At 43.9% G+C, this 27,435-nt stretch overlaps 1 protein-coding gene and 1 non-coding gene across 2 annotated transcripts in view; one reads left to right on the forward strand and one right to left on the reverse strand.

The window, feature by feature from the left end:
• Window positions 1-27,435, forward strand: part of LOC126334783 (agrin-like) — a 1,978,886-nt gene that overhangs the window by 233,293 nt on the left and 1,718,158 nt on the right. The window lies entirely within an intron of this gene.
• Window positions 2,729-2,803, reverse strand: Trnas-cga (transfer RNA serine (anticodon CGA)). The gene has a single exon. It is a non-coding gene; the product is annotated as a tRNA-Ser (tRNA).

Genomic DNA, 27,435 nt, shown 5'->3' on the forward strand with positions numbered 1-27,435 from the left:
CGCGATGGTCCTTTAGGACAATTGCCACACAAGCTAGACACGCTGCGTCAGTTGCGCAATGAAGCTGTTTTCAGCGCTCTCGTGAATATTGTCACGCATGTGGACGAGGTCCAGGAGGTCCACGCAACACAGACGCTCACCAGGATCGTCATACTGTAGGGGCAGCAGTGCCAGAACGTACAGCTACCACAGTACAGACTGGAGTGCTTGTGGTCCCCGATGTGTCAGCAAGAACTGTTTTAAACTGGTTATTATTAGTAGGACTACGGGCACGCACACCGCTAGCGCGTTTTCCACTCACGCCACAACACTGACGTACAGAGCTCGACTGTTGCCGTCAGAGGATCACTTGGAAGATGGAATGGCACCTCGCGGTCTTCAGTGATGAAAGCAGATTCTACCTGCACGCATGTGATGGTCGTTTGCACGTGTGACGTTGGGCTGGTGAGTGCTGTCTCATATGGTACATTCGTCCTAGACAGGCTTACCACATCCCAGGCGTATGGTCTGGGGTGCGATGAGCTACAGCTATCTTCCATATTTAGTGTTTCTAGAGGGGACATTAACCAGCGCTCACTGCGTGCAGAATGTTGTTAAACCAGTCCTTCTGCCGTTCTAAAAACTGGAAGATAGTGCATTGTTCCAACAGAATGATGCTCGCACACAGACTGCCTGTTCTCTGCAAGACGTGGAGCAACTTCCAGACCAGAACCATCTCTGGAGTCGTCTGCAATCGAGCACATGTCGGATATGACAGAATGAGACGTGACTGGTCCGCCTAGTCAGACAGCGTCTCTTACTGGACTACGTGAACAGTTCGAGCAGTCTTAGCACAAGTATGCCAGAGCAATACGCGCCGTCTCTGCAATCCACTGGATGCCAGACTCAGTGCCTACATATGCCACCTATGGAGCCTGCATCACGCAATAATTGTTACAGCACTGACCGTTACCTGGTACCTCAGAACTGCTTGTGCTGCAGATCTGTAAATGTCATCATATCATGTCCACCATTGACAATGTTGGAACAATAAATCTTGAGTGAACTGGAAACCATTAAAGGGGTTTACTAATTTCCTCCGGCAGTGAAATGTTGCCAAATATTTGAAACATTTCGTTATCTTTATCAAAGGAAATGTCGTTCTTGTTCTGTTCTACAGTCACATGGTTACAAAATATGTAGACTCCCTATTTTAAACGCATTTGCGACATCAGTTGCATTATAGGGCAACTTTTGACTCTCACTCAGTTTATAGAGGATGGCTTTCAAACCCGTCAAGTAACGGGCGAGGTCTTCGTGGATCCCACAGCAGCGTATGATACTGTCCATCATCGGTTTCTCGATGCAAAATTATACAATATGATCAAGAACGCCCACCTCGTTAGACTACTCAGCACCCTCCTCCAAAACCGCAGGTTTTTTGTTGAATTTCAATGACAACGCAGTCGCTGGAGAGCGCAGAAATATGGTCTACCTCAAGGAAGCGTCTTGGCTCAAATTCTCTTCAACATTTACACCAACGATCAGCCATTGACCCCAGGCACAAGAAGATTCTTGTATGCAGATGATCTAGCCCTTGCTACGCAGAGGTCATGCTTTGAAAGAGTGGAAAGAAACCTGACAATAACACGTAGAACACTGTCAAGCTACTACAATCGGAACCAACTCAGACCAAACCCTTCGAAGACACAAGTGTGTGCCTTTCGTTTAAAGGACAGGGAAGCTAATCGTGAGGTACATATTGCATGGTAAGGCATCCAACTCCAACATCATCACGCACCTAAATACTTGGGAGTCACTCTCGATAGAACTCTGACATTCAAAACTCATTGCAAGAACACCAAAATGAAAATCTCCGCTCGAAACAATCTAATTCGCAAACTAGCGGGGACACAGTGGGGATCACATCCACAAACTATTCGCTGATCTGCAATGGCACTGTGCTTTTCTACTGCTTAATATGCTTCTCCAGTCTGGTACAGGTCATCTCATGCCAGACAAGTAGACATTGCTCTCAATGAAACCTGCAGGTTGATCACAGGTTGCTTAAGACCTACCCCAACTGATAAGCTCTACTACCTGACTGGAATAGAGCCATCATGGGTACGCAGAACAGTGGCTGCCAACAAGGAGAGACTGAAAGTGGAACAAGACAGTACGCGTCCACTGCACGGACATAATACACCACAGCAACGGCTGAGATCGCGAAAGAGCTTCCTGAGAACATCCTAGAAGGTCACCATTTCACCAGAGAAGGCAAGGCTGGAGTTCTGGAAGAAGTCGACGCCTCACCTGCAGACGCCAGAAGCTGAAGAACTGCCACCTGGACACAACGAGAGCTGGCCGGTGTGGAAATCTTTAAACAGATTACGAGCAGGAGTTGGACGATCCAGAGACAACCTGACGAGATGGGGCTTCGTAACAGAAGATACGACTTGTAATTACAGACATGAACAAACCACAAGTCACAAGCTCCAGTGCCAGTTGTATCCCTACATCCTGCACGAAGATTGATCTGCTGCAAGCCACTCCAAGGTCCTTGGAGGTTGCAAAGTACTAAGCACATGTAATATTGATGTGTATGGCTACAAATTTGTATGTTTCTGACTCGAGAATATATAATTACATTATAATAATGCTTCTCACTTAAATAACATCAAAATGAATGAGATTTTCACTCTGCAGCGGAGTGTGCGCTGAAATGAAACTTCCAGACAGATTAAAACTGTGTGTCGGGCCGAGACTCGAACTCAGGACCTTTGCCTTTCGAGGGTAAGTGCTCTACCAACTGAGCTACCCAAGCACAACTCACAACCCGTCCTCACAGCTTTACTTCTGCCAGTATCTCGTCTCCTTCCTTCCAAATTTTACCGAAGCTCTCCTGCGAAAGGTCCCGATTTCCAGTTTCGATCCGGCACACAGTTTTAATCTGCCAGGAAGTTTAACATCAAAATGTTTCGAACCACTCTGTCAATACCGATTATCGTTTGGTAGCTGTAGCTACTGTGCATTTTGTCTATTTTATGGTATTTTAGCCATATTCAAATTCAGTTTTATGTTATTTGTTCGAAGCATTGTAAACAGTTTTAATATTGCAGATTCGTTGAGGATTTTCATGGCCACTAGTTGACGTTCGGTTGACGACCCCGACACAAAAGGCAACAGGCAGTACGACAGATTCCCCATTCAAAAGTTGAGAGATTAAAGAATCTGATGGAAATTAATCTTCACTTTTCGTCTTGTTGAAAGCAGAGCAAAGTTCCCACGGCTGGAACCGAGTTAACTCGGAAATTCTGGGGGTAGTCCTGAAGCGAGCCATTCAGCCACAACAGCCAGAAAGATAAATTGTTACGCTTCGTTACGACTCGGCAATTGAATCCCTTCGGGTGAATCCATTTACATCAGAAAGGCCTATTTGCTCAGTTTCGGTATGAAATCCAATTTCTCGTCGGCAAATTGGCAATTTGTCAAGGTAATTATGTAATTGTCGCGGAAGCGAATGTCTTTTGAACGGAGTAAGAAGCGCCCCGCTTTGTGGCGTCCGCCGTCGCCCCGCTCCCCCTCCCCCCCCCCCCCCCAACCCTGCGATTATTGGGGTCGCGCCCGCCTTTCACCGAAGCCGAGAAATTGCACTCGCTGTCAGTCTGCGCATTAATTCCGCTGGAACAGACGGACTCGCACAAAGAGCCACAGGTTCAGCGATATTAAGCGACAAATTCTTCCACTGACCTACCCCAACACGTTAGGCAGCTGCTTCCAACCTTCTGGCTCCAAACAGAGAGACAAAGTACGGGAAGAATGCCCATCTACAGCGAAGTTTAACTGCGGGGTTTGAGTTTTCAACAATTTTGAGAAACCAGGTAGATGTATGTGTCGTTGACCAGCGATATTTCTTCAAAGACCATTATTTGTTAACTGATTACCTCTAAAGTGTAACGGCTACTGAAGTCAGTGTGTCGGTCATAGTAGCTTGAAGCCAAAAAGTGGAGAAAGTAGTAAGTTTACTGGAAAAAGGTAATAACAAAAAGGATTACCATTTTTAATAGCTGTTTTACTGTGATAGCTTACAAGTCCTGGCTTCATCATCATGGCTCCAGTTCTTATATAAAGACCGTCAGTGTGATATCAACGCGTACTTGTGGGAATTATAATGTATTCTGAAAAATATACAATAAGCATTGGGTAAATATTCAATCCTTAAGAGCTATGACTACTTGTTCATCTACGTGACTGTGGAACACATACGTCTTAATGCAAGCTCTTTCCTATTACGAGCAACCTGAACAATACAGTAAACATCTGTTAGTGTTCTCAGGATAAATTTCACCCTGCAGTGGAGCGTACACAGATTCCAAACTACCAGGAAAATTAAAACAGTGTGCCGGATTGGGGCTCGCAACCGGGAACTTCGCCCTTCGTGAGCAAGTGCTCAGGCATCTTCCGGGTGTACTTCATATTTTGAAGAAGAAATATGTCACCATTTTTTCCTCTTGCGAATCTAATACCTATTTTTTGTAATTAATTTTTTGCTCTTTCACATGGGCCTAATGAAAGTGTACATAATAAAATGACAGCAGAAAAGACACCTAAGAGACAACGATTTATTTCATTAGTAAACAATACAAAACAAAATAAAACAAAACTGAGAACACGCATCCAGTAGTACAATATGAGAACGACGACCACTCGAAGACATCGAAAAATAAACGCTTGCCGGTCCCAACCCTCCACAGTGGAGGCTCTAGCATGCCTTCTCGGAACACAGTCTGGTTCATTTGTCTATATCTAGATCCAAACAGTTGTACATCAGAATCAACTTCTCTTACGCGGTGCGGAGTGGGGCCCAGATCCTTGAATACAGTGTTCAAGTGAATTGCAAAGGTCTGACGACATCTGGATGAGTACTGCAATTGTCGTGTTGTTACTGAAAGAAACTCCAAACGTCAAGCTTATCTTTGAGACGTTCGAGAGAAAGGTAATTCATGGAAAGTTCTTTGATCTAATTAACTGCATGAGACTTTGGTTGAGGAAGTAAGCTTTAACGAGGCAAAGGAGCATTCTGGGGTCGATCGTGTGGCGTGGCACTTGAAGATAGAGGGCAAGCATCTTCCGAATTAGAACCGATACATCCACGGAAGGTCCTCGTTCCGGGCGATGTTTCTCTGTCAATCGCACGACACCGCGTGCACATTGGGGAGTCAGCTACAGCAAAGTTGTGCAGTCGAGTGTCGTCGGAAAGTTTTCGTTGAAGATGAGTTGCCAGGTGACGTGGATCTCCTTCGTAACATAGTTTTAGTGAATCGCTCGCCATACCACAGGCCACACCACACCACACTTGGCTGATTTCTTTCAGCCACATTACGAGGCTGATTTGTCATCAGTTGACCATACACATCGCTCGCCGTAGGTCCCCTGCTGCAGGGGAGAGTCGTGTACACATAGCTATAAACAGCGAGGAATAGTTTGATGTGGGAGAGTGCAAGGACGATGTGATCGAGTGCAACAGGGGCAGACATGAAGAAGGCGCTAGTTCCTCAGTGATGAGACGGGTGAAGCTGTCTCGACGATGGTTCCACATTTTGAGCATGGTGCTGGTGTAAAGGGCCACTGCACAGGCTCAATTTTTATCAGTCGCAGTCCTCCACTGTGAAGAAGGAGGGGTGAGGGCATCATATCACATCTTGAAGACAAGTCCCTTACTAACAATGTAGCCTGAAGGCCACCTGGATCCGCTGTGCCATCACTGGAGTCACTGGTAAGATCTGTGCCAAATGCAGTATCTGGGACACTATGTGGGTTTAATGAAGGCGACCTTCTGTGCCGTATATGAAGCTTGAAGGAGGTGGAATTGGACGACCATGTGGAGAGCTTGTAAAAGATGGTATAGTTTTGCACCACCATATGGTAGACATCTTACATAAATACGATGCCCAAATATCGAAGTATATCCATGTCCACAGTGGGACCAAATTCCCCTCCCGCAGCGCTCTGCCAACGTATATGGCACGTGACTCGACCATGTTGATGTTCCTCCCTGCCGCATTCACATACTGCTTGATCCATCTAGCACTATCCGTATCTGCCTCTCAGAGAGGGCTAAAAAGGCTAGATCATCTGCACCAGCGTGGCATTGTGTCCTCTGTGTGATCTCCAATATATGTTGTTTGAGCCCACATAGATGTGGCTCTATCGTTATTGGATGGATGATCATTGAGAGAGGACAGCCCTGTTGGACCAAATGTAAAAAAGGTGATGAGTCCTTCGACCCAGCCATTAATCATCATCCTTGAGAAGGCATCATGGAGAATGTGCATGATCACACGGTTAATGGCACTTGGTAAAGCTGTATGATCCATCATGGCAGTCAGGAAAGAATTGCTCATGTCATCAAAAGCGCGATCAAAGTACAGTGATATCAGGGCACCGCACAATGTAAAGATGATACGATGGTTGCTAAGGGCGGTCAGGATATTTCTGTGCCCCCAAAGATATTTGTTCACGCGTAGTCAAGATTCTGGTAAAGATAGTAAAATCATAGTTGATGAAGGTTATCGGGTGGTATGGTTCAATCAGCATGACTCTAGCTGGTTTGGGCACTGGAATAAAGAGACCTTCCAGAAATGCCGGCGCAAGCGGAACCACCGCAACGTCAACTCTCATTATATCCTCCAAAAGGGGTGGCAATGGTGGATCATCAAGTGTGCCAATGAGGGCCTGGGGGACTCCTGTCAAGGATGCATCATGATGGCTCACCTCTAATACAGGCAGTGATAGTGGTTAATGAATGCACATTTGATGTATGCCTGGATTTACTGGCAGAAGTAAAGCTGTGAGGACGAGGCAAGAGTCGTGCTTGGGTAGCTCAGTTGGTAGAGCACTTGCCCGCGAAAGGTAAAGGTCTCGAGTTCGAGTCTCGGTGCAGCACACAGTTTTAATCTGCCGGAAAGTTTTATGCCTGGATTGCCCCCCTTCTATCATCCTTGAGATCCAGAGCGTGTACCAGCTTTTGTCGTCTTTATCGTCGTTTGGAGATATGTGGTGCAAGGAGAAATATTCTGCGCCAATTCTGTCCTGTCATGTTGTTCGCATCAGGACACCTTCAAGTGGATAAGGGTAAGATGAATCTCCATCTGACGATCGTTGGATGGTGGGAGCACCCAAGTTCTCAGAGAAGTGCATAATACAAGTCCGTCGTTTTCCAGTGCCACAGCGACCTTTACCCACCATAATCAACTAGAGCATGTTGTAAAGTCGATTTGACATTTTAGGGCCAGCATTAAAGTCATGACGGATGTCGCAGTGGTCGACGTTCACCTAAGGCCCACGTACTTGCTACATTCGTGATCCCAAATGAGTGCCACATTGAGTTTTCTCTGCACCACCTACCTCGGGAGGTTGACCATTCATATTTATGCACAGTGTTGCGAGGAAAACATGGACCACCACTCTGCTGCTAGAAGTCGCTTTGCGAGGTCAGAGGAGACGTAGACGTGATCGAGTCTTATGGCAGAATGGCTGGTCACGTAAGTAAAGACACCATATAATGCCTCTCACGTATCAGCATGACGCAGGTGTTGTACCAAGACACGTATTTCGGGGCGCGTAATATAGTGTGGTTGTTGGTCTTTCTGAAACAGCACATTGTTAAAGTCCGTGCTATAATGATGTGGTTGCAGCGGCCCAAGAAGAGGGGTGTAACATCTTCCCCATAAAAATTGATAGGTCCAGCCTTTTATCAGTCCCAAAAGGGGCATAGGCGTTAACAAATCAATTCCCCTGCATATCTAACGCTAGTTTCGAAGCCAACGATAAGTACATCACATTGGTTACCTATATTCAGTTTCGCACCAGAACAGCCGTTCTATTGAGCCCCATAGGAGAGATGTAAGCAGTAAACCCGTAGAAGCCTCGTAAGGTCCCAAGTCTGACTTCCTACATTATAAGCAACATCCACGTCTGCCACACTGAGCATGTTACTTACATGTATCTATCATGTTGAGGGTCACTGAGGCAAACTTGCAGGCTTGCAGCTTGTTCAAAAGCAGTGGGACGTTTATACCAACTGGGACAGGAGGTGTAACTGCAACAAGAAGTCAATCACACCTAGCAGCTACTTCCCTGCACAACACATTCTGTCGTTCTGTGCGCCGAGGCAGCAGTCGCCTGTGCATTCTAGGGCCGAGGGTTCAAGGACTATATCGTCTACTCAAATCATTGGGTGGGTGATGAAGTCTTCAAACGCCTCTACAATGGGATGTGAAGACTGTGGGGGTACTTTGCATAACACGGGGCTCCGTTCGTCGCATTGGTCGGCAGTCAGCGGCTGAACGTTCGAGAAGAGCGAATAGGCGGCGAGCTCGGTGGAAGGACACGCGTCAGATCCGTTGAGGAGGGAGCTATTAGAATCCCGTCGTGGTGCTGAGAGATCGTATCGGCTCGCTACTGCGTCGTGGGCGCACTGGCTGAGATATTCTTTCGTTTCTTATGCCTCTTTCGGAACCGCTGTTCCCTAGTGCGCCCTGACATCCAGGCACAAAGGCAGCCGTGTACACAACCTTTGTATGAACTTCCATAACACCATGAGGCATCTCTTCACGTCCTTCTAGAGCCGGCGGGGCCTGAGGGGAGGGGGGGGGGAGGACTGTTTAGGCGTCGGCTGCCCCTCCTCGTCGTGTCTAGACATCGCTGGTTGTCAAAGATCATGTAGGTGGTCAGGCCCGCGCATCTGACTGAGGTAATTCAGAAGCTCTGCTACGTATGTGAGAACTAAAGATGTTCGGTTGGTGGAAGGCATCAGGCCTGCAAGTCGGATCTAGACAATCCGTCACTGCTGACACTCTAAGCCAACGTGGCCGTCTTCCTCACAAACTGAGCAGGTCTTTGGCTGGCCGTCATATATGATGATCGCTCTGCATCCGCCGTTGAAGAGTTAGGACGAAACATGCTGACTGAGTTCAATGCATACTGGTGATACTCCGTTCAGTAGGGTAGGTGGTGAACTTCCCTGTGACGTGGCTGTAAATCGTTTGCCGGCTGGAGTGGCTGAGCGGTTCTAGGCGCTACAGTCAGGAACCGCGCGACCGCTGCGATCCCAGGTTCGAATCCTGCCTGGGTCATGGATGTGTGTGATGTCCTTAGAACTACTTAAACCTAACTAACCTAAGTTCTAGGGGACTGATGACCTTAGAAGTTAAGTCCCATAGTGCTGAGAGCCATTTGAACCATTTTCTTGCACCCACCACATCGCCCGCCGGACTTAAAAAAATGGTTCAAATGGCTCTGATCACTATTTGACTTAACTTCTAACGTCATCAGTCCCCTAGAACTTAGAACTACTTAAAGCTAACTAACCTAAGAACATGACACACATCCATGCCCGAGGCAGGATTCGAACCTGCGACCGTAGCGGTCGCGCGGTTCCAGACTGTAGCGCCTAGAACCGAATGGTCACTCAGGCCGGCGCCGGACTTCGAATGGGAGTTCGAATGTGTGGATCGTTCTGTCTGAGACCCACATAATATAATCGCAGGACCAATAATGCTGTCCGAATGTCGTGACTTCAACCAGTCCCTCGTGTTATTTAAAGTCGCGGTGCATGCAGCGTCAGTTACAAATTTAATGTAAACCACACTGCTCAAAAGTGAGAGGTGGAATCCAACATCATCAGTATGGATGATCTTCACATCGTCTCGAAGCAATAGTACTACTTCCAGCGTTTTCAGGCGTGCACATTAATTCGAGAAGCTGAATTTCAGTGTCTGTTTCCGGTATGAGCAGGCCATTTACTTCGAAAGACACTGGCATGAAATCCGCTGTAGCACGTAAACACCTCGAAAGCGCGCGTAACAACGAGGAGGTAAATAGCCCCGTCAGCACCGCTCCGCCAACGAAGACAGGCCGCAGCTGGATTACCCTAGCCGGCCGAAGTGGCCGTGCGGCTATAGGCGCTGCAGTCTGGAACCGCGAGATCGCTACGGTCGCAGGTTCGAATCCTGCGGCGGGCGTGGATGTGTGTCATGTCCTTAGTTTAGTTAGGTTTAACTAGTTCTAAGTTCTAGGGGACTAATGACCTCAGAAGTTTAGTCCCATAGTGCTCAGAGCCATTTGAACCAATTATTATTTTTTTAATTATCCTAGCAAAGCTTACGACCCGTCCTCACAGCTTTATTTCCTCCAGCGCCTCATCTCCTACCTTGAACTTCCTAGCCCTTCCCCTGCCTAACTTGCGAGAGTAGTGCTCCTGGAGGAAAGGATATTGTGAAGACATACTTTAGCAACACCGTGGGTGATTTTTTACAGAATGAATTTTCACGCTTCAGTTGAGTATGCGCTGAAATGAAAGTTCTAGTAAGGTTAAAAAATCTGTACCGAATTGGGACTCGAACCTGGGATCTTTGCCTTTCGCCCGGTGACGACTCATTTACCACTCATTTTAGAAAAGTAAATGCCAGACTATGGCTAAACCATGTCTCCGCAATATCCTTTCTTCCAGCTGTGATATCCCCAAGTAACGCAGATAAACTTCTGTGAAGTTAGGAAGGTAGGAGTTGAGGTACTGGCGGAAGCAAAGCTGCGAGAACGATCGTGAGTCGTGCTCGTGTACTTCACTCGCTAGTGCAGTAACCCGCGAAAGATAAAGGTGGGATCGAGTCCCTGGCCAGTACACAGTTTCTATGTGCTAGAAAGTTTCATCCGGTATTGTTGTTACTGTAAATCGTATTGACAGTCTGGGTAAATGCAGCGCATTCTCCACTCCTAATGGGATTAATTTGTGTTTTGATAAAGTTTTGCAGTGGTTTCACATTATAGTTTTTTCTTTTCTCTTGCCAACGTAATGGAAGTCTGTTGTTACACACCGCAAATGGCAGTCGTTAAGGTATGGCAAATGGACGCAGCCGTCCAACCCCTTTCCTGTATGGCGACACATACGTTGCACTATATTTTTTAACATAGTCACCTAGGCTCTGTAAACAACGACTGGAACTTTTTACAAATCGTTCAATTGCTCGACGACAGAAATCCGCCCCTTGGTCACGGAGCAACTCGAGAACTGCCATGACAACGTCCTTATTGTTGGAAATCCCTTTCCCTCATATTGTCTTTCAGTTTCCCAGATAGATGGAAATCCCATGACCAGACTTGGACTAACCCATCAACATCATCCACGTCTGTCTGGCCTTGGTCAAACTGTTGGCACCCTTAAACTACACCAATGCGCGAAATTACATTTCATCTATATATCGCCAGAATTTTGCGGTAATCTTTGTGGAACTATAAAAAAAAAATGGTTCAAATGGCTCTGAGGACTATAGGACTCAACTGCTGTGGTCATTAGTCCCCTAGAACTTAGAACTACTTAAACCTAACTAACCTAAGCACATCATACACACCCATGCCCGAGGCAGAATTCGAACCTGCGACCGTAGCAGTCGCATGGCTCGGGACTGCGCGCCTAGAACCACGAGACCACAGCGGCCGGCTGCGGAACTATCGTGGAATCGTACTGTCTCGCGTACTTCATCTTTGGAGTACGTTTCCAGTTGCCACCGCATTTCACTCGCACCACATGATGCACCTGTTATCCCTAACCTCACTTATGACAGTTCTCCACTCTTACTGCGCAGCGATTTAGCATGCGATGACATGAGTAACGTATCTTTCTGCAGCCCCTACGTACTTCGTCGGGCATACGCATACCTAATACTGACAGATTTCAACAACTTGTTTTTTTTAACATGACTTTGCAAACGCTCTTTGTCAATTTTGTGCATGAGTCATTATAATTTCAATAATAGTTATAAAACATCATATAAAATACGTACTTAATTTCTAGTAACTAAAAGTATGCTTTACGGATTTATGTTACAGTCGTTAATCGAACTAAGAAAGAAACAGTTGCTCCGAAATGTACGTTTGCATAGCAGCAGTGCTGTAAAAGACAGTAGAATGTTCATAGTAACAAGTTTTCCACTTCTTTCACTATCTCGGTTTGATATGGGAACAATAGAATATTGTTATTCCCTTCGTTCCAAAATCCTTTCCTCTTTACGTAACGAAAACAGCCAAAGTTGATTAAGGATACAGACTGCATCTAACATATAAGTACATTTGTTCGGGTATCTGAAACATTCACCACTTAGGACTGCAAGTGGAAGTGGAAACGTCGGTCCTTGATACCCGCAAAGTAAGTCATACATTGTAATCAGTCTCTCTCTCTCTCTCTCTCTCTCTCTCTCTCTCTCTCTCTCTCTCTCTCTCCCTCCCTCCCTCCCTCCCTCCCTCCCTCCCTCCCCCTATCTCTATCTCTCTCTGCGTCTCTCTCTCTCTTGTGAGGACTGGCAGTGGCATTCTTTAAGTCATGTGTTCTCCGCTTTTTTCTTTATTAAAAACTTTTATCATCTCAGCCTCGCCAAATATAATAAAACAATCACATTATCGGTATTCGGCACATTATTGCTATCGACAGATGTGGTAATAATTGAGACAAAAGTTGTTCGTCCTTGGGTAAAGAGATTAGTTTTGTGTAAATGAATGTCATAGTGTACTAAAAAAACGTCAGCTAATGAATACTAACACATCTGTGAACCCCGGAGTGCTGACAGGCTGTATTATTATCCTCTGATTAAGACACCAAATGATATGACGGATGGCCAAGTCGTGAGCACTCTGAAGATCACAAATAGCTCCGTATAGTTGGTTAAACACGTTGACGCTGGCGTGTATCGCTGGTAGCTCACGCTAGACTTCACCATTTATGCTACCAACTATGCTCTAACATATGTATTACCTATATGCAGGTGCAACGAACAGCTGTGATAACATACATGTGTGAGCCTTCAGCGAGGAAGTTTTATTTACTAGACGTAAATACACTCGTTACGAATTTTATATAAAAAAGTAATAGGGTTTTCACTTTAATTGGTGAAGACTAATTAAATCATTAATCAATTCATTTTGTGTATATTCATCCAAAATATTAAAATAAAAACAATAGCAAACAATACGTAAATTTTCCCTCATTGTCTGCGAGGCGAAACAAGCGCTATATCATAATACGAGGTACGGTGGCGAAAGAGTGTGGCGGTCGTACCCCAGTTCACTAACACAAGCCCCACGTCATCATAAGGCGCCTTCGCTTCACATACAAAGGATGGCACCATAACTAAGACTGAAATTTAAATTTAAAATTACTTTTCCAAACATCGTCAGCTTATGCATGAGTATATTAACATTAATATTTTAAAGTCTCAGAATGGTCAGATGAATATATTAAGCCGGCCGCGGTGGTCGAGCGGTTCTAGGTGCTTCAGTCTGGTACCGCGTGACTGCTACGGTCGCAGGTTCGATTACTGCCTCGGACGTGGATGTGTGTGATGTCCTTAGGTTAGTTAGGTTTAAGTAGTTCTACGTTCTAGGGGACTGATGACCTCAGATGTTTACGTCCCATAGTGTTCAGAGCCATATCAACCTTTTTTTTAAATATATTAGGCAAAATTTACAAACCTCAGAAAAAAAGAAGTGCCGCTGTCGAACTAAAACTATTTCAGTAACTAAAGCAAACTTAATTATATTTACATGAAAATGTAAATTGTTAAACGACAGAGATGTTAATTAATACGTGTCCGAGAAAGGGGCAAATTAGATGCTGCTGCCTGTGGCTAGGGCGGTTGATTGCAGATGTTCCGTTTGGCGGTCCCCTGCGCCCATAAATAAATACAGCCAGAGAGGAGGTGGGAAGAGAAACTTCGCACCGACATATCAAACTGTCCGCGTCAATCTAACGCCTGTGTACGTTGTGCCTCGGGTAACGTTGGTAAAAGTAGGAAGTGAACTCGCAAGGAGTGTATACCGTTGTGGATCGCTTAAATTTCACGAAAGTAACTGTTTGTGGTCGCCCATAATGTTGACAAAACCGTCAAGCCATTAACTTTTGGTGTTTACAAGTCAGCGCCGTAGTACATTTTATTTGGAACTTCTCGCAGAAGTCTCATCTGAACTAATAGTAGTTTTGTTTCCAATAGGAATATTAGACTGAATACTAAGACTGATAATTTGTGGGTGTGGACGTTTTCTGAATATATCAATCAGTTAAAAACATAACTTTTATTTATTGGCATAGTTCGTAATGTCGCTGAATAAATATCAAGTAGTAACATTTTCTTCCAGTGAGCACAAGGAGTCTTGTTGACTTGAAGTTTGGAAATTATGGTCGATTCATTCTCCATCGCAGCTGTCATGCTCTTCTAACGGTGAATGTAGGTGTAAAGCACGCACGGACAATTTAAGTATATTTTCACAAGCTTAGTTACAAAGTAACGAGAACTATGTTTATTTACCCTTCGCACCACAACATGATACATGATGTCATGTATTATAACATTAGACATGCCATCATGTTATCCAACATGCCATTTGTCATGTTATGCAATATGACATTGTATAATTGCTGTTCAGAATGCATGTATTTGTCTACCTTCTTACAAAATCTGAGTCGATTCGCTCAAGTTTGAAGCATGGAAATGGCGCGCGTATAAAGCCACTCAAAGAAAGGTTTTTGCACGTAAAATCCGAATGAAGCTAGATTTTCGAAAGTGGCTTTTCAATTTTATCGTAATAATGCATTTTTAATTTATCTAATTCATTTTAAATCGTTCCCGCCCATTCAGTTGATGTAACGTTACATGCTACATTGAGATCGATTTTCAGCCGTCGTACCTCGACAGTGGATAAAGATCATTGCACAAAAAATTTCCTTTTAACTTTATTGATTTGTGTACCTTAGTGAAATTTTTGAACCGATTCGTACATTTTAAAGTATAGAAAGGGTGCGCTCACAGAAAGTGTTTTTTGCACTTAAAATGCAAAGGAAGCAAGATTTCTCAGAACGCTAAAAGATGTTAAATCAAGATCAGATACACCGTTGGGCCAAAGGTGAGCCATCTGTCTCTCTCCAGTCCTGAGTTATTTAAGAATTGCCGGCATAGGTGTCCGAGCGGTCCTAGGCGCTACAGTCTGGAACCGGGCAATCGCTATAGTCGCAAATTCGAATCCTGCCTTGGGCATGGACGTGTGTGATGTCTTTAGGTCAGTTAGGTTTAAGTAGTTCTAAGTTCTAAGGGACTGATGACCTTAGTAGTTAAGTCCCATAGTGCTCAGAGCCATTTAAGAATTTTTTCACGTAAAATCCCAGAGCTGCACATAAAAATAGTATGGTTGGCTGAGCATAAATTTCAGCCCATTTAAAATCTTTTGCAAAAGGAATTAATCGATTCGCACAAATTACCTAGGTGCCAGCTCCTGCCCGTCCTTCAAATCTTACATGTTACACTGTAGCATAGTTAAAGCAAGATTTTCGAATAGCTGTGCAAAACTTCCTATACCATGTTCTAAGCTCAAATAGGAACCGAGCACCAAACCACCCTCCAACATCGTGATCCTGTAAAACCGTTACAGAACTATAGCCTTTAGCTTTGGACGAAACAGTTATTTATGAACACTTACTAATTAATATCTGATACGTTGAATGGAATTCCAGCTGCATTTACTGTAAATTTACTCACTGTACTGACGTTAATAAGTTCGTATAACCTAATACATTATTTATCAATGAGCTAATATTATGACCCAAAACTAGTAATTGATATAGCAGTTGTTTTTTAATATTTTATGGAAGTTTTCACGTCATGACTATAATTTGGATTGTAATTTGCTATAATAATGAGGAAATTGGTTGTTACGAGATTTACGACCTGCATTAAGAACCAATGCACGGAGATTGACCAGGTTTCAGCTGCTAATCCGTCATGTTCATATCCTCTTAATATGCATTCCATTGCCTCTTTTCTTCTCTCATCCACTGCTATCCCAAAGCATATGATTCTCCTGTAATTAATCTTCTTAATCGTGCATCTAAGAGCTTTCCCACTTCTGAGCTATCATTGCTTGATGAAACATTAAATCAAAGAACTGGAAAATATCTTACGACATCGGTCTGTGACTATTCCTATATGTTTTAACTTCTAACGTGTCTATTTTGAAATGGAGAATCAATCCTACAGTTGCCTTTTAGCATCCAACAATGACTCGCATTGTGACAAAGAAGATTCCCTCCCCCCATACTACTCTCTATGCCTTCATAGTTCATGTTTAAAATTCACCCTAAGTTTCTTTTCAAAATTCCAATGTTAAGCTCGTACGGCGAGCACATGTTATACAAATTATCAAAATTGTAGATATAAATTCCCCCCTCCAGCCACAAAGCTTTGTTATTCAGATCACTCAGTTTGTTGTTCTGCTTGCAATGAGCCAAATAATTTCGTCAGAAAAGATGGCAACCAATAGTTATTACGATTATACGAATTTCGTATATGTAGCCATAGCCAAAATCGTATTAGTTAATCGCTTTCAAATTAAAGAAATATGTTTCCTCTTTTCAGTAAGGTATTTACTTTAGCCCAGACTTAATTACTATAAAAGATATTGATAATTAAAAATTTCACCTGGATCAAACTTTGTGCCAATCAAACTAAACTACAGTAAATTTCCGGGATCTCCTGATATGCTTCCATCACCTGAGTTTTCAGAATCTCCTGACGCCCAAGTTAATAAGCAATGGTTCTTAATTAACGGTTTGTAAATTTTCAGCAAATAAATTTTTACATACAAAATGGATTCCATGGTCATAAACCTAGTATTTCCATAGCTTAGACATAAATTACTACCGCTTACTTTATTAGCTGCTGCTCCTGAGAAATGAAATACAAACAATATATTATGACATAATGAATAATCTTTCAAACCTATAGAATTCAAGTAATCTATTGTAAATTAACGACGTTCAGCAACATCGTGGAGCGTGTCTTAAAGCTTGCGTCATTTTCAGTCATTCTGTTTGATCTCCTCTTAGTCTTGGTCTGGCACAGCCTCAGGTTGGCTAGTACGTATTTTAATCCAGCCTCGGGAGCCATTTGTGTAGCCTACCTTAGTTTAATCCAGATTGAGAGAACATATTTTATAATTATTAGCAACAGACATCAAAATATATGTTTCGGTTCATTCACTGTAGTAACAGTTCTGTAACTTTTTCTACTTAATTGCAGATGAAGCAACGTATGATCACTTTATCTGTAGTGTGTGCAGTTTTACAATGTGACGAGGAATAAGAATTATTAAGCTTTGAATATGTCCGTACTAACTACCTGTTTGCAAACAGAGACTCCATGAGATTTGGTTAACACAGGTAGGGCCTTGTGGGCGTAATTAACGATTGGTGACTTTCCAATTTTGGACTGAAAAAGAAGTTTTGGCAATTCATTTTAAGGATAGATTCTACATCAGCATTTCTGGTGGTGATCCAACGAAACTGCGCAGGTTGCTTAGGCTTATACCACAATAGGTAGATTGAGTTACGTGACAGTATTCCCCACCCAACCCGAGTATCGATGTGGATGGTACGTCAGAGATATTTGGGTTTCATGCCACAGTTACCGTTCACTTGTGAGCCGCGGGCATGTCACGTGGGCCGGTCAATACACGTGACAGTGTGCATAAATTCTGCGGCCCCCACTTGTCTAGTAGTTCTCTCTACTCTCTAGTGCCTTGAGTGAGCGGCGTTTTTGAGTTTAAATCTCTCCGTGGGCTGTTTGCTCTGGACTGTGCTTCTGTCTAGCTGTTTGCTTCGTGAACTGTACCATCATCGACTTGCAAGTTTGTTTCACCGGTCTCTACATCACCGTCAGTGTGGGGGATCATAAAGTGTGTTACACCTGAGCAGGACAGCAGGTGCATGATTGGGTATGAGACACAGCTTGATACCTAGTCATGGTGACCACTATACAATACCAACAGGTTATAATAGGACACATACAGCTTACTGGCGGCACACAGTGGAAGTAGCAGGTAGATGCTTCTACCAGCCCCCCCCCCCCCCCCCCACGCCAGGGATTCGCCGCTGACCTGGTGACTAACGGGGAGCTGCGACGACTCACAGCTCTTAGGACAGCGTTTTGCAACCTGGGGACAACTACCACCTCAGGAGTGAAAACTAAACAATTCGATTCTGTTTCAGCCAGGAAACTAAATTATTTACAAAAGATTATTAATCTTATAAAAAAATGGTTCTAATGGCTCTGAGCACTATGGGACTTAACATCTGTGGTCATCAGTCACCTAGAACTTAGAACTACTTAAACCTAACTAACCTAAGGACATCACACACATCCATGCCCGAGGCAGGATTCGAACCTGCGACGGTAGCAGTCCCGCGGTTCCGGACTGAGCGACTAGAACCGGGAGACCACCGCGGCCGGCATTAATCTTATCACAATTTTCTGAGACTCTAATATTGATTGTATAAGTTCTCAACAATTACTTTTTTCTCAATTAGTAGATTAATGCGGTGGAGACCACAGGTTCCTCACATAGGCCACCAACTACGCACATACACTGTGCTTTCTTCCTACATCGCTTATGACAAAAGTGAGACACATACGTAACAAATTTAAAATATCTCGAGAAAATGTCTTCTCTAAGTTGTAGACAGTAACTGCAGTAGTCCAGAAGTTGCTTTATTTCTCGCTTCGAGATGTAAAGGAATTGACAGCTCTACATGGCAGTATTCATATAAGGGCTAGTATAGAACTGTACATAATGTTATTATTATTATTATTATTATTATTATTATTATTATTACTGCTATTATAGTGGATAGACACAAACCATTAAATGCCTGATGTCATCCACTTTTTGCCAGATGAGAAGTAAAGAGAGCAGCAATCAAGTAGTATATATGGTTCTCGGGCGAGACGTCGGATGTCATAGTGAAAACTCCACAATATTTCATCAGCGCAACTGGCTGACATTTTCATCATGGCTGTCACAGTGAGACCGAGCAGCATGATCTGTACAAGATAGTAAAAAATCCGCTCCTGCTCTCATTATCCATCCACGCTATCGCGAAGGTTTTCTCCCATAGCGCTTAGAACGACGTTTTTTTTCCCCTCTGCCCTCAGATCTGCTATGCGTCGAACGTTTCTCGCTCACTTCTCTGTCCCGATGAGTCCGTATTAGTGGGTAATTGTACCATGCGTACGGGTAACACCACAGTCCTGCATTCTGTGATCTCGATGTAAATAACTAACCAACGCAGAGGTGACAGCAAATGTTCTTTTCCAGCATCTTTTTTCCGCAGTAGCACCTATACTAGTTGGATAAGTCAGTTACCATCTTTTGCAATTTTAATAAAGTGTTAATAAGACCAAACGTGTTTCGTTTTATCCTAAAACTCCCACAGTGGTCAGTGTAACAACGTGATTTTCTTTGCTTACAATTTTCTTTGCTAGGATCATTAACAGTTTTCACACTTTACTTACTACTATAAAAACTTTAAATTTTTATCGTTACTCACGTTGTTTTGTCGTTTCATTCTTCCTATTCTCCCACATAGATATGTTCGGTTTTAGCGCACAGCACTTTCAGAACTCTAAATATATTCACGTATTGAGAATAACTACTGTCTCCTCAAAATTTCGTGTGTTTTCTTTTCCTGTTGCAGAATCCATTCGTGTTTTGTTAGTTTTCGTCTCCTGTATCTATTAGGGTGTTCGTACTTTCGACTAGAGAGAGAGAGAGAGAGAGAGAGAGAGAGAGAGAGAGAGAGAGAGAGAGAGAGAGAGCGAGAGAGAGAGAGAGAGAGAGAGAGAGAGAGAGAGAGAGAGCGAGAGCGTGAGCGTGTGAGTGTGAGTGTGAGTGTGAGCGTGTGCGAGTGAGTGAGTGTGGGTGGGAGTGAGTGAGTGTGGGTGGGAGTGAGTGAGTGTGGGTGGGAGTGAGTGAGTGTGGGTGGGAGTGAGTGAGTGTGGGTGGGAGTGAGTGAGTGTGGGTGGGAGTGAGTGAGTGTGGGTGAGAGCGAGTGAGTGTGGGTGGGAGCGAGTGAGTGTGGGTGGGAGCGAGTGAGTGTGGGTGGGAGCGAGTGAGTGTGGGTGGGAGCGAGTGAGTGTGGGTGGGAGCGAGTGAGTGTGGGTGGGAGCGAGTGAGTGTGGTTGGGAGCGAGTGAGTGTGGTTGGGAGCGAGTGAGTGCGGTTGGGAGTGAGTGAGTGTGGGTGGGAGCGAGTGAGTGTGGGTGGGAGCGAGTGAGTGAGGGTGAGTGTACAAATCTTTTTGTACTTTTTTAAAAAGTGGATGATTGTCTTTGTGTGTGTGTGTGTGTGTGTGTGTGTGTGTCCACGAAGGCAGTGAAGATATCCTAGCTACTCAGAATGTAAATTATTGCTTTACTAGGGTAGAGTGATGGATGATCCAGGGTGGGGATATTACCTAGTTTTTGATAGTGTGTGATGTGTTTGGGGCATGTTAGCTCCATTCACATAAGCGCTCTCTCCCTCTCTCTCTCTCTCTCTCTCTCTCTCTCTCTGTATATATAGTCGAAAATATAGAGTGAACGTTAATAAAATTGAAAAGCCGCAAGGATGGGTTCCTGACGAGAATTAGAGGTTCAAATGGCTCTGAGCATCTGAGCACTATGGGACTCAACTGCTGTGGTCATCAGTCCCCTAGAACTTAGAACTACGTAAACCTAACTAACCTAAGAACATCACACACATCCATGCCCGAGGCAGGATTCGAACCTGCGACCGTAGCAGTCGCACGGTTCCGGACTGCGCGCCTAGAACCGTGAGACCACCGCGGCCGGCGAGAATTAGAGGAACAAAGGTGCTATCAACAGGTGTTCACAATTGCATCGTGCCACGGCAGATGGCGCGGACGAGTGACTGTTCCCCTGACCTAGTGCTATGTGTTTCTTGTGTTGGGGTTATGTTTCTGTACAGCCAAGCAGATGGAAATGGTCAAGAGACAGCACAGCTATACCAAAAAAAAAAAAAATACTTTCACAGACATCAATCAACCACACAACACTTCAAGCTCTTTTGGGGCGTTTTTGAGATCATGTGTCCTTTCAGACAGACAGACGTGCAGGGAGGTGGCGGACTGTGCTTACACCAGAGTTGCAGCTTGTAATAGGGTCTGTCTCAATATCCTGTAGAATCTGTTCCTCCAGACATTCACAGTCTACCAACCACCAACTCCCTGCACGTTCGCCTGTCTGAAAGGATCCATGGTCACACAAATGCCCAAAAAGGGCTTGAAATATTTGATGTGGATGGTGTCTAAGAGGGTACCTGTTTTCGTATAGAAGCGCTGCTTGATGACCGTTTCCATCTGTTTGGCAGCACACAGACACCACTGTGGCTTCATCCATGCACGAGTACCGGACCGTTCTGCCACTTAAGTACGCACAGCTTGCAACACACAAGGTACACAAGAGTTTCGGTCAGAGGAAGTGTCATTTCAGAGTCATGTACCGTGGTACGATGCATTTCCTGTCGCATATTCATAGGAACTTTTTTCCTCCGTTTCCAGTCAGAAATTCGGCTTTGCACTCTGACGGTTTTATTAATGTTCACCTTGTATGAACACTTACAGAGCGGCAGCAGACGTTCCTACCACTAGCGCAACAAACGAAAGATGATCGCATTCCGCAATAGCAAAACAAAATACATTACATAAGCCGATAGTGGTTCTTCTCAACACAGAAACGTGAACGTATTTGGTGCAGTGAAAGTTCTGGTTTCTAAATCGAAACACATACACGTGTAAGAACAGGAAGGACGAAGTAAATTAGAAAATCCCCGATTAACGATAATGATTAAGAGTGTTTGTAGTATTAAGTTCAGGGTTGAATTGTTCAAGAAAGTAGCAAACAAAATTATCAGTTAAAAAGACCATATCGTTACACTGGTCACTGAAGATACTTTGGAATATAGCGAAACACCTTTGGCCGTAATCAAACTTTCATTACAATGTGAAAGACGCCAGTTAACTCATACAGCTTGTTTATCTGCGTCTCAAACGTGAAAAAAAGAGGCCGAAAAACAAAAGACAACATGTATATAATGCCGCGTCAAGTAATTCCTGGACGCCTTCACGTGAAGTATCGAAATATGCATCTCTAGTTTTGTAAGATCATTCAACACATCAGCTTTAATAAATATTGTAAATTTAATAACCTGTTAACTATATGAGCATGTAACGAACAGAAACAATTCACACGCAGCTGGAAGAACAAAGTAATTAGCTCAAAAATGCTGGCTTGGAAGTGAAATTAGAATTCTATACAGAAGGGGAAAAAAGGGAACTGAATAATAAATTCTATGAAGGAAACATGCACTTATCTGACACTGTTAGTAACAGCTCCCATCTCTGCTATATACCGGACAAAGTTGAAGAACACTGCTATAAGCCATACAACAATTAAAGCAAAGACAGAATAATAAACTCATGACACCCATCGAAAAACGAATACAGTAGAATTCCCCTAACAGGCAGAGACATGCTCAACAACTCCACCGACGTCTCATAAGCCTCACAAACACCACGCCGAAGGATGAAGAAACAGTTACTCCTGAAGGGTTTTAAGACCAATTTAAACCCAAAATTAAATGAACATTTTATAAAACTTTGAACATAGCTGCTAAGGTTAAGTGACCGTGTCAGAATTATATTAGAACAAATAAGCCCTCGGTCACAAATATTAAGGCAGAATTGACCAGTCTTGTGGCAACCCTTGTTCACAGTACGAGCAGCCCTTAGTGGCTCGCCATCTCACTTACAACTATTCATGACTTCGCCTTTCCAGCTTAGATCTTTTTTAATACGTGACTTATAAGTACTGCATATTTTTCCAGTCAGTACAAACTTAAATTTTATTTATGTATTATATACCTAATATGTTTTAGAACAGTTAATCTAATTCTGAAGACGACGCTCATGGTAGCGTCGAAACCTGGTCAATTTTGACTTAATATTTGTGACCGAGGGCTTAATTGTTCGAATACAACATTTTATATTAAATCCGATCACAGATTCTGATAACATACTGTCTCAAGAACAGAGGAATGTCTCATGTACCATGAACATAGGTGTAACAAAAGAATTAATAAACTAAGAAATTAAAAACCTCAAAGGTACAAGACACGAACAGAGTAAAACAAGAGAGATAACTACAGAAGCAAAAACTCTGAAAACCATTAGAGAGAAAGTGTGCAGAGTCGACATAATAACAACAAAGGCAAACAAGGCGAATACAGATATCCTTCAAAATAAACAAGAATACAATAACAAGACATAATAATTCATTTCAAAGAATAAAATACAAAAATAAAGTCAGGCCCAAAAACACATTCCACACAAAAATGGAAACTTGCTGAAGAGAATAGAACACACGCTTGATGACAGACAAAGAGCTCGTTTGACACATATGAAACGTAATGCCCCATAAACTCCGGAGCCAACAAAAGCTTCATAAATTAAATACCTATGTGAGGCCCTTCGTAGAATACTGCGAAGCAAGCATACACTAAACATGCCTACCAGTATAAAACACAAAAGACAAGACAGTGGAAAACACAGAAGAACTAATAATCCACATAAAAGGCTTACACATTCCAGATACAGCTATGTGCCGGCAGGTGTGGCCGTGCGGTTCTAGGCGCTTCAGTCTGGAACCGTGTGACCGCAGCGGTCGCAGGTTCGAATCCTGCCTCGGGCATGAATGTGTCTGATGTCCTTATGTTAGTTAGGTTTAAGTAGTTCTAAGTTCTAGGGGGCTGATGATCACAGATTTTAAAACCCATAGTACTGTTTTGAAGAAGGAAACATGTACTCTACAATCACAGACAAAGAAACGGGCAGGATAATAGAACAAGACCTAGGTACTTACAACCACTTACGACAGGAACACACAACAAAGATAAGTACGTTCCCACAACCCATTACTGATCAAAATTACTTTGAATTCAACAAAGAATTCTACCTGCAAGATGAAGGATTGCTAACGACATCTCCAATTTCAGGACTGTTAGCAAATACCTTCATGAACAAAACGTAAGAAAGAATTTCCCAGAAAATAGTCCCACAAAAATACAATGCAGTGTGTTGTTAGAGATACTCTATTTGCCAGATGAACCAGAAAATGAAATTGAACAACTACATGACGAAATACACACTCCACAGAAATATAAAGTTGAGCTTAGAGACTGAACTAGCGTGCCTAATAAACTTCCTATATATGTCCATCGTAAAGAAAAACGACTTATTCAGCATTTAAAGGGAAAATACAACAACACACAGATATTACATCAGTCATCTAACTACTCACAGGCCCAAAATGAATCTACTCTCAGGTATATCACTCACAGATTAAACACAGTACAACCCGATAAACACAAACCATAATAAGGAGCTCGACATAATTATTGAGACAGCAAAAATAACGGATACCAAGTCACCCTAGTAACAAACCTGAACGAGTAAGTCCAGAAAAACCATGATAATAAAACAGAACACTACAGAAATTTAGAAATCTACAATGAAAACCGCAATCTCACACACACACACACACACACACACACACACACACACACACACACACACATACACACACATCAGCCAACATCATCACAGCTACACCGCAAGGGAAAATCACAGAAACTTAACAGACAAGCAATAACTCTATACAGAAATCTCTAGAAAAGGAAGATGCAATGATATGTACCAAATATCTGGCATTTATCAACTCTAGTGTAACAGCTGTGATGCTCTATACTTACTAATGGTTAGAATTAAAACTGCTTATAGCAGCAAATAAAGCATTCGAATTGTTCATTATCCTAGGAAACGAAATTGTAAAGACTGACCACTGAAGATGCTTCAGAAAAAAGTGAAACGCGTTTGGTCGTAATGAGATTTATCACAGTTGCAAAAGACAGTACTTAACGTATACAAGTATTTATTTGTTGGTGTTTTCTGGTGGTTGGACACTAACAAAACCGAAAGTATTAGACCATGGACACTTTGGCCGAAAGGTAGCAAACTTGTCCTGCAGAGTTTCCATGTGAGCTTATTTGCAGTACAGAAAAAAGCCATTGTCAGAGAACAATGTGAAGTACACAACAGCTAACGCGTGTAACAAATGTTGCTGCCGCGTTTCATATGAAGATGTTAACACAGCACGCATACAGAACGCCCGCGTGCAGGAAATTGTCTTCTTTCAGACTTCGAAATAGTTCGAATCCTTGGAAAGAAGGACGTTGAAGCATTACACTGATCTGTCAAGCAAGAAACTTGCTGTTGTCTAAGTAATTGCTGCAGAACGACTGGTGACGACATGGGCACACGAGAGCAGTGTGGCAAGAAGAATTAGGTCCTTCCAAAAGGATTACACTCCTGGAAATTGAAATAAGAACACCGTGAATTCATTGTCCCAGGAAGGGGAAACTTTATTGACACATTCCTGGGGTCAGATACATCACATGATCACACTGACAGAACCACAGGCACATAGACACAGGCATCAGAGAATGGACAATGTCGGCACTAGTACAGTGTATATCCACCTTTCGCAGCAATGCAGGCTGCTATTCTCCCATGGAGACGATCGTAGAGATGCTGGATGTAGTCCTGTGGAACGGCTTGCCATGCCATTTCCACCTGGCGCCTCAGTTGGACCAGCGTTCGTGCTGGACGTGCAGACCGCGTGAGACGACGCTTCATCCAGTCCCAAACATGCTCAATAGGGGACAGATCCGGAGATGTTGCTGGCCAGGGTAGTTGACTTACACCTTCTAGAGCACGTTGGGTGGCACGGGATACATGCGGACGTGCATGGTCCTGTTGGAACAGCAAGTTCCCTTGCCGGTCTAGGAATGGTAGAACGATGGGTTCGATGACGGTTTGGATGTACCGTGCACTATTCAGTGTCCCCTCGACGATCACCAGAGGTGTAAGGCCAGTGTAGGAGATCGCTCCCCACACCATGATGCCGGGTGTTGGCCCTGTGTGCCTCGGTCATATGCAGTCCTGATTGTGGCGCTCACCTGCACGGCGCCAAACACGCATACGACCATCATTGGCACCAAGGCAGAAGCGACTCTCATCGCTGAAGACGACGCGTCTCCATTCGTCCCTCCATTCACGCCTGTCGCAACACCACTGGAGTAGGGCTGCACGATGTTGGGGCGTGAGCGGAAGACGGCCTAACGGTGTGCGGGACCGTAGCCCAGCTTCATGGAGACGGTTGCGAATGGTCCTCGCCGATACCCCAGGAGCAACAGTGTCCCTAATTTGCTGGGAAGTGGCGGTGCGGTCCCCTACGGCACTGCGTAGGATCCTAATCCTACGGTCTTGGCGTGCATCCGTGCGTCGCTGCGGTCCGGTCCCAGGTCAACGGACACGTACACCTTCCGCCGACCACTGGCGACAACATCGATCTACTGTGGAGACCTTACGTCCCACGTGTTGTGCAATTCGGCGGTACGTCCACCCGGCCTCCCGCATGCCCACTATACGCCCTCGTTCAAAGTCCGTCAACTGAACATACGGTTCACGTCCACGCTGTCGCGGCGTGCTACCAGTGTTAAAGACTGCGATGGAGCTCCGTATGCCACGGCAAACTGGCTGACACTGACGGCGGCGGTGCACAAATGCTGCGCAGCTAGCGCCATTCGACGGCCAACACCGCGGTTCCTGGTGTGTCCGCTGTGCCGTGCGTGTGATCATTGCTTGTACAGCCCTCTCGCAGTGTCCGGAGCAAGTATGGTGGGTCTGACACACCGGTGTCAATGTGTTCTGTTTTCCATTTCCAGGAGTGTACATCACGAGAATACAGTAGAATTCTTCACCTTGCTGTAACGAGTACTCAGATTATAGTTGAAATATAGGCTGGTGTTACTAATGTAGTATCACCGCTTCTCCAGTGTAATTTACGATCTTTTTGGTGTGTCACTAGTTATTCTGGACCTCATTCCGTCGTTCATTAATACCAGCTTCGCTCTTACAGAACAACATTTTCAATCGATCGACATAATTAGAGATAAAAAAGCGAACCTTCATTATGTATTTGGCGCATTGCATCAACCAGTTAGCTTTCAAATCATCTCGCACACAATAGTTTTTGGAGCTATGTCAAATCAAGTACATTTGCCAGCTGGTTTATTTAGGTTAGTCAGTACTCCTGAGGGAGGAGCGTAAACATGCTGTTTGTACATAAATAGCAGCTGTCCAATTCATCAGCGTTCAAAGCTGAAAATTCGGTAGCTGGCTTTCAAAGCCACTCCGAAAAATAATCAACGTCCAGTCACATGCGAGCCAGCTAATAACCGCTATCATAAGCGAGAGTAAATGAAAACATTCGAGAAGAAATAGAGAACTTCCTTCATTTACATCTCTAACATGGAGGTAGCAACGAATTATGTTCCCCCTAAAGTAACCTTCTCTCTTTCAGATATCATTTACCCTTTCAGGTGAATAATTTTAAAAAATCTGACCGGCGGGTTATCATATCAGCGCACACTCCGCTGCAGAGTGAATATCTCATTCTGGAAA

The sequence above is a fragment of the Schistocerca gregaria genome, chromosome 2 (genome assembly GCF_023897955.1).
Source record: "Schistocerca gregaria isolate iqSchGreg1 chromosome 2, iqSchGreg1.2, whole genome shotgun sequence".
Taxonomy (NCBI): domain Eukaryota; kingdom Metazoa; phylum Arthropoda; class Insecta; order Orthoptera; family Acrididae; genus Schistocerca; species Schistocerca gregaria.